Here is a 12,252-nt window from a genome sequence, read left to right as displayed (position 1 = left end):
CGAACTTGTGCCCTCAAACACCCGCTACACTCAAAGAACGGCGACAGCGGCGAACACAGTCGGCAATCGTCGAAAATCTGATCAGCGAGTCAAGCGCGTCGGCTTTTATACATCAGTCACCGAAGATTCCAGAGTAATAGCTGGTGCCCGCGTGTCTTCCAGAAATTTCTACACTATTCGCGTCGCCCATACATGCAATCAGATTACACAAGATTCGGCGACAACAGACGGCGGATAGAACCATCGATAACATTCCAGAAACTTCCGATACGTGCGGGCGCGTCCTGCGCTGAGCAATAACATTTATTAGGCGGTGAAAGTCACCCGATAAACAAGTTCCCGTGTCAGTATGTGTGCGTGTGCATGTGTGCGCGTGCGCGCGTGTGCGTGTGCGCGTGTGTGCGTGTGCGTGTGCGTGTGCGTGTGCGTGCGTGTGAGTGTGAGTGTGTGTGTGTGTGTGTGTGTGTGTGTGTGTGTGTGTGTGTGTGTGTGTGTGTGTGTGTGTGTGTGTGTGTGTGTGTGTGTGTGTGTGTGTGTGTGTGTGTGTTTCAGAGTTGTTTTTTTGTTGATGGATGAAAAGAAAGTGAAAACAACATAGGACGGTGCTACTAAGGCTGCAATCCTGGTTTGTGAACACGCAAGTAATCTAGGCTAAATCCAAATGTTAACATTGCGAGCGGGAGCCGTTATGCTTGCTGCTCAAAAAGCCAATTTAGTGTTTTCTTTGTTTTTCTCAAAGTATTTGACCAAAAAAAGCCTTCCTGAACATGTCTTCAAAGCACACAGCAAGCAACATTCGGTGAAGCTCCTTCCAATTCTTGTAGCACATTCTCAATTCCTGTTTTCTTATTCTGCCGTGCAACGTGGAATTCGAAGCTCTTAACATTTCCACGCATTTCTCTTTCTTTTCGAAAATACCACCGACTTAAAAGCCAGATACCTAAACTAAAAGGCTTAAACATAAGAAGAACTTGCAAAAGAATACGTGATCTGTTTACACTAAAACTTTTACTCCAGGGCGAAGCCGCTACAGCCACATAGACAGCAACATTAGCGGCTTAAAAAAAGAAAAAAGAACAGCGAAGTCAGAAGCGAAGGCGCAAGACTCGCGCGAACGCGAAGGCGTTGAAGACGCGTCAGCGACGCATGCTGCTCACGTACCATGGAAGCCTTCCGACGCGTTCTCTTCGTTTTCATTTTTTCCGTCCTGAAGAACTGAGAAATCTCTTCTTATGCGTGTATTCAGTTGTTTCCCGATCTCCTTGCATCGCTATTTGCAGGACTCTTTGCCCCTCCAGATAAGAAAACTAATCGCGATGACGTTACTTGCCGATAGTCTTGCTGACCAGGAAGCCGCAAACAGGGGCCAACCGCTGCAGAAGCCGAGCTGTAGTGCTACCTTTTCTGAAAAAAAGATAACATACGATAGTTAACGTTTCTGAGATTGAACGATATATATAATGGTAAATGCGTTTACGTGAGCCCCTAACACAACATTTGCGTCATTTCTTATGCGCTGATGCTATATTACATGTTTAGACTGCAGTATAGCGACTGCTCGTTCACTAAGGTCCCCTCTGGCAAGAGTTTCAAGTTACTCATCACACTTGTAACTTGCGAGCACAAAACAATATGTAATGAATGCGAAGCATGTCTTGGCGAACATTTGCCACTTTGACAGTATCTATCTATCTAGCCGCCTACGTCTTGATGCTCTCATGGTCGTTTCGTTAACTTGGTATGTGCCAAAACCGACATAGTATGACAAGAGTGCATGACCAACCTAAATGATAGGCCATGACATGAATATCATGACGTGCCTGTCATGTAGGTCACGAAACAGCCACTCATGCCTCATGACTGCGTAATCATTCATCAAACACCTGTGATATCGCTATTGTACGGCATAATTTCGTAAAGTTCTGGTGCATACTAGTACACAGCCGCCACTATATAAAAACTTCGAGCTTCTTCAATACATCGGAACGGGGAAATTGTTTTTCTCTACATTCACTGTACTTAGTTCGATTAATTTTGTTGCATTTAAAAGAAAATGTTGAAATTTACATATTGTAGCAAGCAGATATTTTTTTTTATTTAGGCTCTCAAGACTTATTAGTATAAAATGGGGAATACTGCAAGTCTTAAAATTGATACAAAAAGTTTGAAATAATTTTACCATAAATAATGAGATATCACGATCATATATGGTACAGCGCGAAGAGGGACAGGGCACACAAGAAAAAAAACGAGGACAAGTGCCTTTTCCTGTGTCCCCTGTCGCGCTTCGCGTTCTACCACACAGTCTAAAACGGAAAACCGACTAGCCCAAACCGCACCTATAAAGCGCACCTATTGAGACATCTAAAGGAAACAGAAATCGGTAATGGTAATGGTAACATCGGTAATGGTAATGGTAAACAAAACAAACAAATGGTAAACAAAAATGGTAAACTGAAATGGCTAACATCGTGGTCGCTGACCACGATGTTAGCCTCTGAGGAGGCTATATTGCCAGTGCCAAGGGAGCCTATTCCGCCACCTCTGCCTTTCCTGTTTTTACACTGCCACTAACACTCGAGTCACCCTCTAGACTCGTAGCAACTATCGACATACTCTGTCTATTTGTGTACCGCCGCGTCCACATAAACCACGTCCCTGTAACTACGGAATCTTTTGCGGAGAGCTCTCGCTCTTGCGATTCTTCTATCTTCGTGAAACTCCAGGTGCATGTTACTGAGGATTGGGGGTATCGAGAGATATTCCCTTATTTTCCTTGGTATGTCTCTCCGCATTGCGTGCTGTGCTGCGTAAGTTATTGCGACGTCGCCTAAGATGTGTCTCCCCGTCCAACTATGCTTGAGTCTTTCATACTTGCTTGAGTCAACTATGCTTGAGTCTTTCAATAGGTTCGTCTAGTGTGTTGTGCAATCTTAGCGGTAGGAACTTCCCGTTTGACGTATTTGCCGGAAGGGCCGAAGCTTGCTTATACGCCCTTCTAATGATGCATTCTATATTGGCTTTCTCCGCAGCGTAGAGCTTAAGGTAAGAGACCACATATACGATACGACTGATTACGAATGTTTCTATTAATCAGATGAGATGGTGCTCTTTCGTCGCATAGTTCCTCTTGGATATCCGCTCTATTAGTCTGATTGTTTGTTGAAAACTATTTTGTCCAGTAGTCTAGTGGTTTCTTCGTTATGGCCGTTTTCGGAGATGCGGAGTCCCAGTATTATCACGTTCTTCACTATCGTATCACAGTATTTTCGTGTCCGCACATATTATCATGAATGGCTTATAGCCCCGTAAGTCAAAGGCTACAAGCAGTCAGCAAAGTGAAGCGCACCGCCCCCCCCCCATTGCTCGCATTCTTTACAATTACGCATACAAGGTAAAGAACAGCATGTCGCAAAATGTCTTAATCAATGGCTCATACCCTCATAAACAAGCAAAGCAAAAAATATAATGGTTCCTAGGCCCGTAAGATTCATGACTACTCACTTTGCGTGGGTTAGTTGCGTTGGCACTACCCCTGCACTCTTAAAATTCTCACACCCTTATGGGTGTAATGCGGGTGTATTCGTCTTTTCACCCTTGTAAACACCCTTGAAACACCCTTTTTTAACGGAAAAGGGTGTTCAACAAGAAAACACCCTTGGAACACCCCAGTCTTTCTAATTTACACCCTAATTATAAGGGAGTAAGTGAACAAGCTTACAGTATATGATAAATGAACATTGCCAGTTAAGGCGTTGATATTGGCTATACATGAAACGCGCGCTACCTGCGCTTGAATCAGGTAGCTGGAATGATTAGATCGGGGCATCTAGGCAGCAGCCCACTGGCTCCGAACAGTGGTCAAAAATGAAGTTTCCCACGAATGTTGATATCGAACGGATGACACTAACGCGCAGACTTTGCATAGCCAGATATCTGCAAAAGGCTTCATATGATCAATGGCGAAATATTTACAATGCTATCACTGAATACTTGAAGGTGTGCAACCAGTTAGACTGGGAATGGTTAGGAGTGAGGGCTAACGGTAAATAGCTCACCAACTTACGGTTTGTAGATGACATTGGCATACTCAGCAACCCTGCAGACTATTTGCAACAAACGTTTGACGACCGTGTCGAAGAAAGTGTAAGAGTCTGATTGAGAGTTAGTATGTAAGTTGTATGTAGTAAGAGTTCGCATGTAAGGCTCGAGAAGCTTCATGTTCTCGTCAGTGCTGCATAATGACAAAAACACGACTTTTGTTTTTGTTTCTGGACACTGCGCCGAAAAGTGACCCGGCTTCTGGCACGTATAACACACGCGCGCTTGCCTCGTCTCGAACCGCTTTCTGCGTTCGGCTTCGGCTGCCGCCGTCTCCTTACGTTCTGTCGGACTGCTTTCAGTCGCATCCGCACTACGTGGGTCCCCCCTTGCTCTCATGGGTGTGAACTTCGGCCTCTCAAACTTCGAGCCAAATTCACCCTTTTGACCGTCCTTAGCTCCGCGAGCCCGACGCGTCACAATTTCCTCGGCTAGCTCGGCGGCTTTAGCCACCGTACTAACGTCTGGCCTATCCAAGACCCAGTGCCACACATTCTCAGGTAAACGACTATAGAACTGTTCCAGCCCGAAACACTGCAGAACTTTCTCGTGGTCACCAAACGCTTTCTCTTCTTTGAGCCACTCCTGCATGTTTGACATAAGCCTGTAGGCAAACTCTGTATATGACTCACTTCTGCCTTTCTCATTTTCCCGTAACTTCCGACGGATCGCCTCCGCTGACAGCCTGTACTTTTTTAGCAGACTCGATTTCACTTGGTCGAAATCCTCTGCCTCCTCTCTCTTCAAGCGAGCGACTACGTCGGCCGCCTCGCCGGGTAACAAAGTGAGCAAGCGCTGTGGCCACGTTTCCCGAGAGAACCCCTGCTTCTCGCACGTTCGCTCAAAGTTAACCAGGCACAAACCAATGTCCTCTACAAGCTTAAACGGCCGCATCAGGTCAGTCATATTGAACGATACTCGTTCTCCTGCACCGTGTGCCTCACTTCCTTTACGAGCGCGTTCCATCTCTGCCTCGAGACGCTTCATTTCCAAAGCGTGTTGACGGTCGCGCTCTTCTTTCTCTTTTTGCTCTTTACGTTCGCGCTCGTCTTTTTCTCTCTCTTTTTGTTCTTTACGTTCGCGCTCCTGTCTTTTTGCCGTCTCCCTCTCCTCAATGGTCTCAAGGCATTCCGACAGCTCGTCATCCTCAGCTTCTAACTCAAGAATAGCCCTTAGCAGTTCTGGTTTTCTGAGTTTGTCTGAGACATCCAGACCCAACTCTCTTGCAAGCGCCAGCAATTTCGGTTTGCGCAACGACTTCCAATCCATGGCTTCTCTGAATGCTGCTTTCTCTACTGCCTACTATTGTCTTGCCGCAAACTAACCCGGCAGCAACGACAACCACAATTAGCAGCTCTGTTTCTGACACTAACAAAAGCCAGGCAAAACTCAGAAGAAGAAAGTCCCGCACTCGCCAAACCTCGCAGCCAAGAATTCAGCACAGTCGTTCCTCTGCAGGCAACCAGTCATCACACAGGGCTCGTTGCACTGCTCCCGGATGGTCGTTGTGCTGCTTAGCATACAGTGGACCACATATCTTCGCTGCTGGCCTCCGTTGTCGCGATCTCACCGCTGACGACCAGTTGTTGCATCTGGGTCGCAAGCCCCAAGGGTAGCGTTCGCCTGGCGGCCTGGGGCACAGCTGGAAGCATCCGAAGGTCCTGGCAAAGGATGAGTCGACTGCTAACAGAACAACTCCTTTATTTTAGCATCGCAAAAGAGCGGCCGGTCAGGTCAACCGTAGTGGAGAGACGGGAGACCACGTTACTCGACGGAAGAAATCGAAGCCTCTTTCGGCGTCCGTGGGCTGCTGCTTTTATACTCTCGGAGTCGAGGACAAGAAGGAACGGCTCGGGATGAGGCGCGCGTGACGGCGCCGCACGGACACGTTGAGACGAGAAGTGACGCATCTGCCGGGCCGGCGCCGGTCAGACCTCCTCGCTTCACAGTTGGGGAGCTCCTCTCCCCGGCTGCCGCGCTTTGACAAGCGTGGGCACCAACATGTACACCACACACACACACACACACACACACACACACACACACACACACACACACACACACACACGAAGACACGTGGCATTGAAACATGCCTGGACGCGCTTTGGAGGAAGCGTTGCGGCAGCGCTGAACGGACCAAAATGTCCGCCGCTTTGAACGAAGCCCCGGCGTCTGTTGCATCCGCGCCGGCTATACCGCGCGTCGGAGGCGAAACGTAACAATGACTATTATGGCACAACCAAGACGGCATTACGACGGCGACCCCACAAATGGAGGCATGGTAGCAACTGCCTGACGATGACGTCATATTAAGGGCGGCATAATCACGATTACATGACGACAGCATTATTATAATACAATGACAAAGAAATATTGACGATGATCGAACGACGAAGACGGTATTACAACTATGGCGTGGCGACAATGAGATGACGTTACCGAAGTGGTGACAATGATAAAGCGGCACCGTGACGACGACTGTTTGACAACAATGACGTGATTAGGATGGCATCATGACAGCCGGATGACAAAGCTGGAATGACAGCGATGCAGCAACCACGATGGCATCACAACCCCGAACACATAGATACTTGCCGGAGCTGTTAGACGACTAGGACCACTGGTTCGGAGGTCAGTCAGGCAGACAGACAGCAGACTCACAACGGCTGTAGCAGCCTAAGAATGCTATTCGCATTAAAAATTCACACTAATACCAGCAGAAAACAGTGCTAAACGACAGGACGAAGAGAGGGGCGCGGACCACAACGCTGTGGTCTGCGTCCCATTCTACGTCCTGTCGTTTATCGCTTTTTTCTGCTCGTAATAATGAAACAACCAGCCCTAATGCGTACTCCTCTGCACACTAATACATAAGCGTTCAGCTATTAAATGAATCAGAAAAGTGCTTAACCACAGTTTCCTAGTTCTTTGAGAAAAAAAAAATCAACTTGGTGACCTCGAAGCGGTTTCGTTCTTTGCGTAATTGGTAATGGTATCAATAAAATGTGCCAAGATTTTCCGCCCTCCTCTGCACGCATGCGCCAAGATATGTCCTTCTCGGTCGCCACGTGACTTGCTGTCATATGTTTCAAAAGAATAATACAGTTTAATTCCGGCATTCTACCTTGCCTGTCCACTTTCTTTTTTGACGTGCGAAAGCGTCAAATGGCCCCTTGAAGGAAAAGCCAGTGACGTCTGTAGCAGAACAAATATGCTGGCTCTCCCGTAATCGAGAGTAGATGTATCAAATGGCTACCGGCAAAGCAGATTGGTTGGAGTAATTACGAAGATTGCTCACAACCATCCGCAGCACGCCGGACGCTGCCGGCCGTGTCAGGCAGCGTGGCGCCATTTGTCGAAAGAGGAGGCGTAAAACCCGCGCCGCGGAACTCATGGATCGCTGGCGTTGAAAAGAACACAGGCAACCCTGTCTCAGCGCCAGAAGATGACAATCAAGTGTATGGTGCACTGTATCTGCCTTTTGAACATAGCTATTGGAAATGACAAATTAAACTTCAGCATACAAGAAGGTATAGCTTGAGTGATATTGTGAACAAACATCAAGAAGAAATCGGAAGCAATTTTTTTTGTAATTTACTCGGGCAGTAACTATCGCATGTATTATTCGGTCCTGTACAAGGGATTGAGTGCCAGAAAGCGCATATTTTAAGTTTTGATTGGTTGCTAGGATGTTCTCGTTTCGTTCTCGCCCCATTCTAGTCTTGAGTGCCCGGATAACGGCTTTGGATTTCGGCTCAAGGTCTCTTGAAGGTCGCCGACAATGGGCGCTAAAAGCATTTCATGCTTAACACGACACCAAAGTTCCCTTTGGCTACGACTCCACGTCACAGCCGCGCCTCGCGCGTTCATGACGCTGGCTCGTGCTTCTTTATTTCTTGCTTCTGGGTTCTTTTCCGTTTTTCTTTACGCGTTGGAAGATCTGTTTGTAAGGAGGTCAAATAAATGGCTGCCTGGTTCCCTACACGGCTAGTAAATCGAAAAGAAGGGGAGCGATAACTCTTGTGCCGATAATTTATTTAGTTTTTTCTATTCCTTTCCATTGCCCTGCATCATTGGCTGGCACGGAGTCATGCCTGTGGCTTGGGATCGGTCACCACTCTAAACGGACAATAAAAGAATGAAATAAATGTTACATCATCCGCACAAAATTGTTGGTTTCACTAACAATCTGTGCGGATCTGCTCGTGCAGATGCGGTATGACTGAAAAGGAAGTACAGGAGGCAGCTTTACGCATTGATTCATCCTAGAAACATTGTCAAACTGCATCGAAGAAAAAGCTTTTGTACCGCTGCTCAGTTAGCATTGCTTACGCAAAGGGAAAAGGTGGACGACATTTGTCCGCAAATGAAAGCTATCGCACATGCTTAACTAAACTAAACGATTCAAAGAGAACGTTGTATTTGAATTTCAACGTACCATTCCTTACGAACTACCGAGCCCGGTTAGACTCACTATCCACTTTCTTTCTAATACAGTTATCGGGAAGCAACTGAATGGCCCATGTACTATTAATATTATTATTGCGTTCATCCTTAGGGTAATTGGCGCACTTTCCGGGAGCCATCTATGTATATATCTGTGTTAGTACGTTTGTATCTAACCGATTGCCCACCTACTTGGGGCACTGGTTGGTCAAATAGGTAGCGCATCGGGCTGCTGGGCGGACGTACCAGGGTTCGAAACCAACCATCGGACCCACTTGAGTCACTGAGTATGTGGCAATGTGTACGTGGGCCGCTATAGACTTGTCACTTGGTAGGTACCGCTGTTCGAACAAACTATTCGTTGGCAACTTGAGTCGCTGGAATTGTGCCAGTAGTTGTGTGTCCATCTTCAATGAACGTCTTTGACGCCAACTTAGGTAACTAGGTATGTGTCACTTGGAATGTGCCGCTCTACAATGACGAAAAGGTCCCTTCGATTTCTCCGATGTCGAGCGGAATTTAACCCAAGTCACAAGGGTTCCTCAAGGGGAGCGACTCGATGCATTAGTAGGCTGCGCCACAATTACATTGGGTACGTTTCGCTTTTTAACGAACGCCTTCACACCAGCACTTTAGCGAGCTGCCCCATGAATAGACTGTGTATGGGCCGCTCTTCAATTTACCTCTCGCCAACTTGGGTCACTGAGTATGAGCCACTGAGCAGACAGCAAGCGCGCGAACAATACTCAGCGTTCGCAGGCACCGGTGCGGCCCGCTTCTCGTCTCAAAGGTCACGCGCGGACTTCTCGGCAGTGCTACTAGAGGGCACAGCGTGTCCAAAAAGAAGCGCGAGAGGAGTCCTGTTGCTGCACGACGCGTTTGTCTGCGTTGGCACGTGCCGGTGCGCCAGGCATGTCGGAGGCCACGGGCAGGCTTCGCGGTGGTGGGACTATAGACATCGGATGGCACCTAGTGTTCTCAGGGAAGCGCGAAAGAGGTGTCCCGCTGCAGTACAAGCCTCGTAGATAACGTGTTTCTGCTGTGGCAATACGTTGTGTCAATATGCTGATTTAAAGCTAACACATTACCATCGACAGCCATTGTGAGGTGGGTTCTGCAGAAATTTTAGAGCGCAGCTCTTAAGCACGCGTTCCTCGGCGTAAACGAGCGAACGAGCACAGTGAAGGATGAAAGAGCAAACGCGAATGTGGCGGATGAAAGCCGGCGATAGGGAAGGGAGTGCGTTGAGGAAAGCGGAGGAAGAGGATATGGCGAAAGCGTGAAGCGTTGGGCCGTGCAGACGGGCTCTGCGACAACGACTGCTACGAGATGGCGCCAGAGTAGCGCGCCGTCGTCTGTTCAGCGATGGCATGTGGCGAGCGAGTTCACCGTTACCACATATGGAAACAAAGCGCTGCATGAGCGGAGGTCTGTCTGCAGCGGCTGGTATGAATCGCGCCCACACGTCACACATGCGCTGCCTCTCGCGATCTCCCGATTAGCGAGGCTGTCGCGCCACACTTCGCTCCGTTTGCAATGTGCCGCCCGAGCCAGACTGTCCCCGGTAGCCAATATATCGCAAAATAAAAACACCTATAAAGCTGCCCTAAAATTTTCCGTTATGGAGTATGGTAATCGTCGGTGAATTTTTAAACGTGAAGCATTCCTTGGCGCACATTTGCCACTTTGAGAGTATGTATTTATCTAGCCGCCTACGCCTTGGTGCTCTCATAGTCGTTTCGTTAGCTTGGTATCTACCACAATTGGCATGTATGACAAGACTGAATGACAAACATAAATGGTAGGTCAGAACGTGAACATCGTGGCATGTGTGTCATGTAGGTCATGAAACAACCGTCTACGTCTTGGTGCTCTCATGGTCGTTTCGTTGACTTGGTATGTACCACAACTGGCATAGTAGACAAGAGTGTACGACGAACATAAATGATAGGTCATCACATTAATGTCATGACATGCGTGTCATGTAGGTAATGAAACAGCTGCCTACGTCTTGGTGCTCTCGTGGTCATGTCATTAACTTGGTAGGCTCCCCGCACACTGCTTCGCATGTAATCGATTCCCCCTGGACGTAAGATGTGCCAGCTTTTGTATTATCATTAGCAGCAGCAAAATTGAATTCCATATTAAAATACTGCTTATTTCATTTCCACTACCTCGTCTCTATGCTTGCCACATTCTTTCGTTTCGAAAAGAAACTCACTGGACGCAACGAGCAGGGAGCTGAATCCCAAAGTAAACACGTTGGCATCTCAGTGAAACTCCCCCTTCCCGCTCTACCGCATGCCTTCCGAATCCATTTGATCATCATCCGGGTGACATGGGGAAAAGCCAGTCCCTATCTTTTTCTCCCTGTTTTTTCTATTACTAAAAAAACGCTCGGGGCGTTCTCTGGGGTTATCGCTTGTCCGCTACCCCAGCGATCTCTTGCGTAGCCCTCAAATACTTTTCTTTTGCTGCTTCGCCGCATCCATTCAATGTGATTGATTCGTCTTCTCGGGCCCCTCCGCAGTGTCGTATACGCTTTCGCATAATAGTACCATGCAGAAGTAGGAAGCTTGCTGGGAGGAACGAGATTGACGATATCTTTAAAACCCCTAAGACCTTTCTGAGACCATTGAGCTCAGAGTAGTTCGTGAAATCGTCCTGTCTCATTTTCTTTATTTCTTTTAATGCATATTTGAGGAGTTAATACAATAATTGCAGGTGTCAAGCCCGTCATTGAAGCATACGGACCGATGAGAAGCAAGAGTGTCTTTCTTTGATTTATTTATTAATTTAGTTGGTGGGCAACTTTCGTCGCCAGCTTTCCCACAATGTTGGATTGCCAAATGGACAGACAGAAATTACAAGTTGAAATTAGCAAATAAAAACGCCAACTCGGATACACACTTGGTGTGAGCCGTCTCCCGTTCCCGCGCAACGCTCAGAGAAGACGGCCCGTCCTCGCTCTCATCCATGGCCAAGCTCGCACTTACTAGGCGAGAGCGGCGCTCCTCTTAGCCAGGCGCGCGGAGAGTCACGTGGTCAAGCAGTGACCCAGCTGCGGAGAGCGCATGCGCCAAGCCGGTGGCGGTGGCGGCGGAGCTCGGCACGGCGCATTGCTGAGGCTACAGCGCACGTGCGGTCAAATGAAGGTCAGATTGATGGCAACGGCGAAACTCGATCAACTCGACGCGATTAGTAAAGCTTTCGCTTTAAAAATTGTCATCATCAACGGCTAACACCCCCCTAGGCAAGTAAAAATACAATGGCGCATCCCCCTCGTAATGCAGAAGCTACAAGCACTCAGCGAAGTGAAGCGAACAGCGCGTACATTCAATGGAATGAAGCATGTAACGCACAGAACAGCGTACGTTTCAATGAACAAAAAACGTCTTACTTTTAGAAACTTTCATGGTCGGTGTCCGTTTTAATTGTTGTCATGTACGTTCCCTACCAGATGGGTTTCCGTCCAATTCTTGATTTCAAAAAGAACAAGCTAAAGAAAGCATCTATCATCTTCAGCAATGGCTCATACCCCCATAAGGCAGAGGCTACAAGCGCTCAGCAAAGCGAAGCAAACCGTGCATACATTCATTGAAACCATCTATACAACACACAGAATAGCGTACGTTTCAATAAAGAACAAGCTGAAAACATGCATCTGAACCACCAGTAAAGCATTGCATATCCCCCCCACCCTTC

At 47.7% G+C, this 12,252-nt stretch overlaps 1 long non-coding RNA gene across 1 annotated transcript in view; it reads right to left on the bottom strand.

Annotated features, from left to right (window-relative positions):
* Positions 1-989: 989 nt before the first annotated feature.
* Positions 990-12,252, bottom strand: part of LOC140219917 (uncharacterized) — a 132,886-nt gene continuing 121,623 nt past the window's right edge. The window contains exon 3 of the long non-coding RNA XR_011896188.1: positions 990-1,404. This is a non-coding gene — a long non-coding RNA (uncharacterized lncRNA). The remainder of the gene's footprint in view (positions 1,405-12,252) is intronic.

The sequence above is a fragment of the Dermacentor andersoni genome, chromosome 8, assembly GCF_023375885.2.
Source record: "Dermacentor andersoni chromosome 8, qqDerAnde1_hic_scaffold, whole genome shotgun sequence".
Lineage (NCBI taxonomy): Eukaryota > Metazoa > Arthropoda > Arachnida > Ixodida > Ixodidae > Dermacentor > Dermacentor andersoni.
This window is presented reverse-complemented; position numbering and strand designations above follow the sequence as displayed.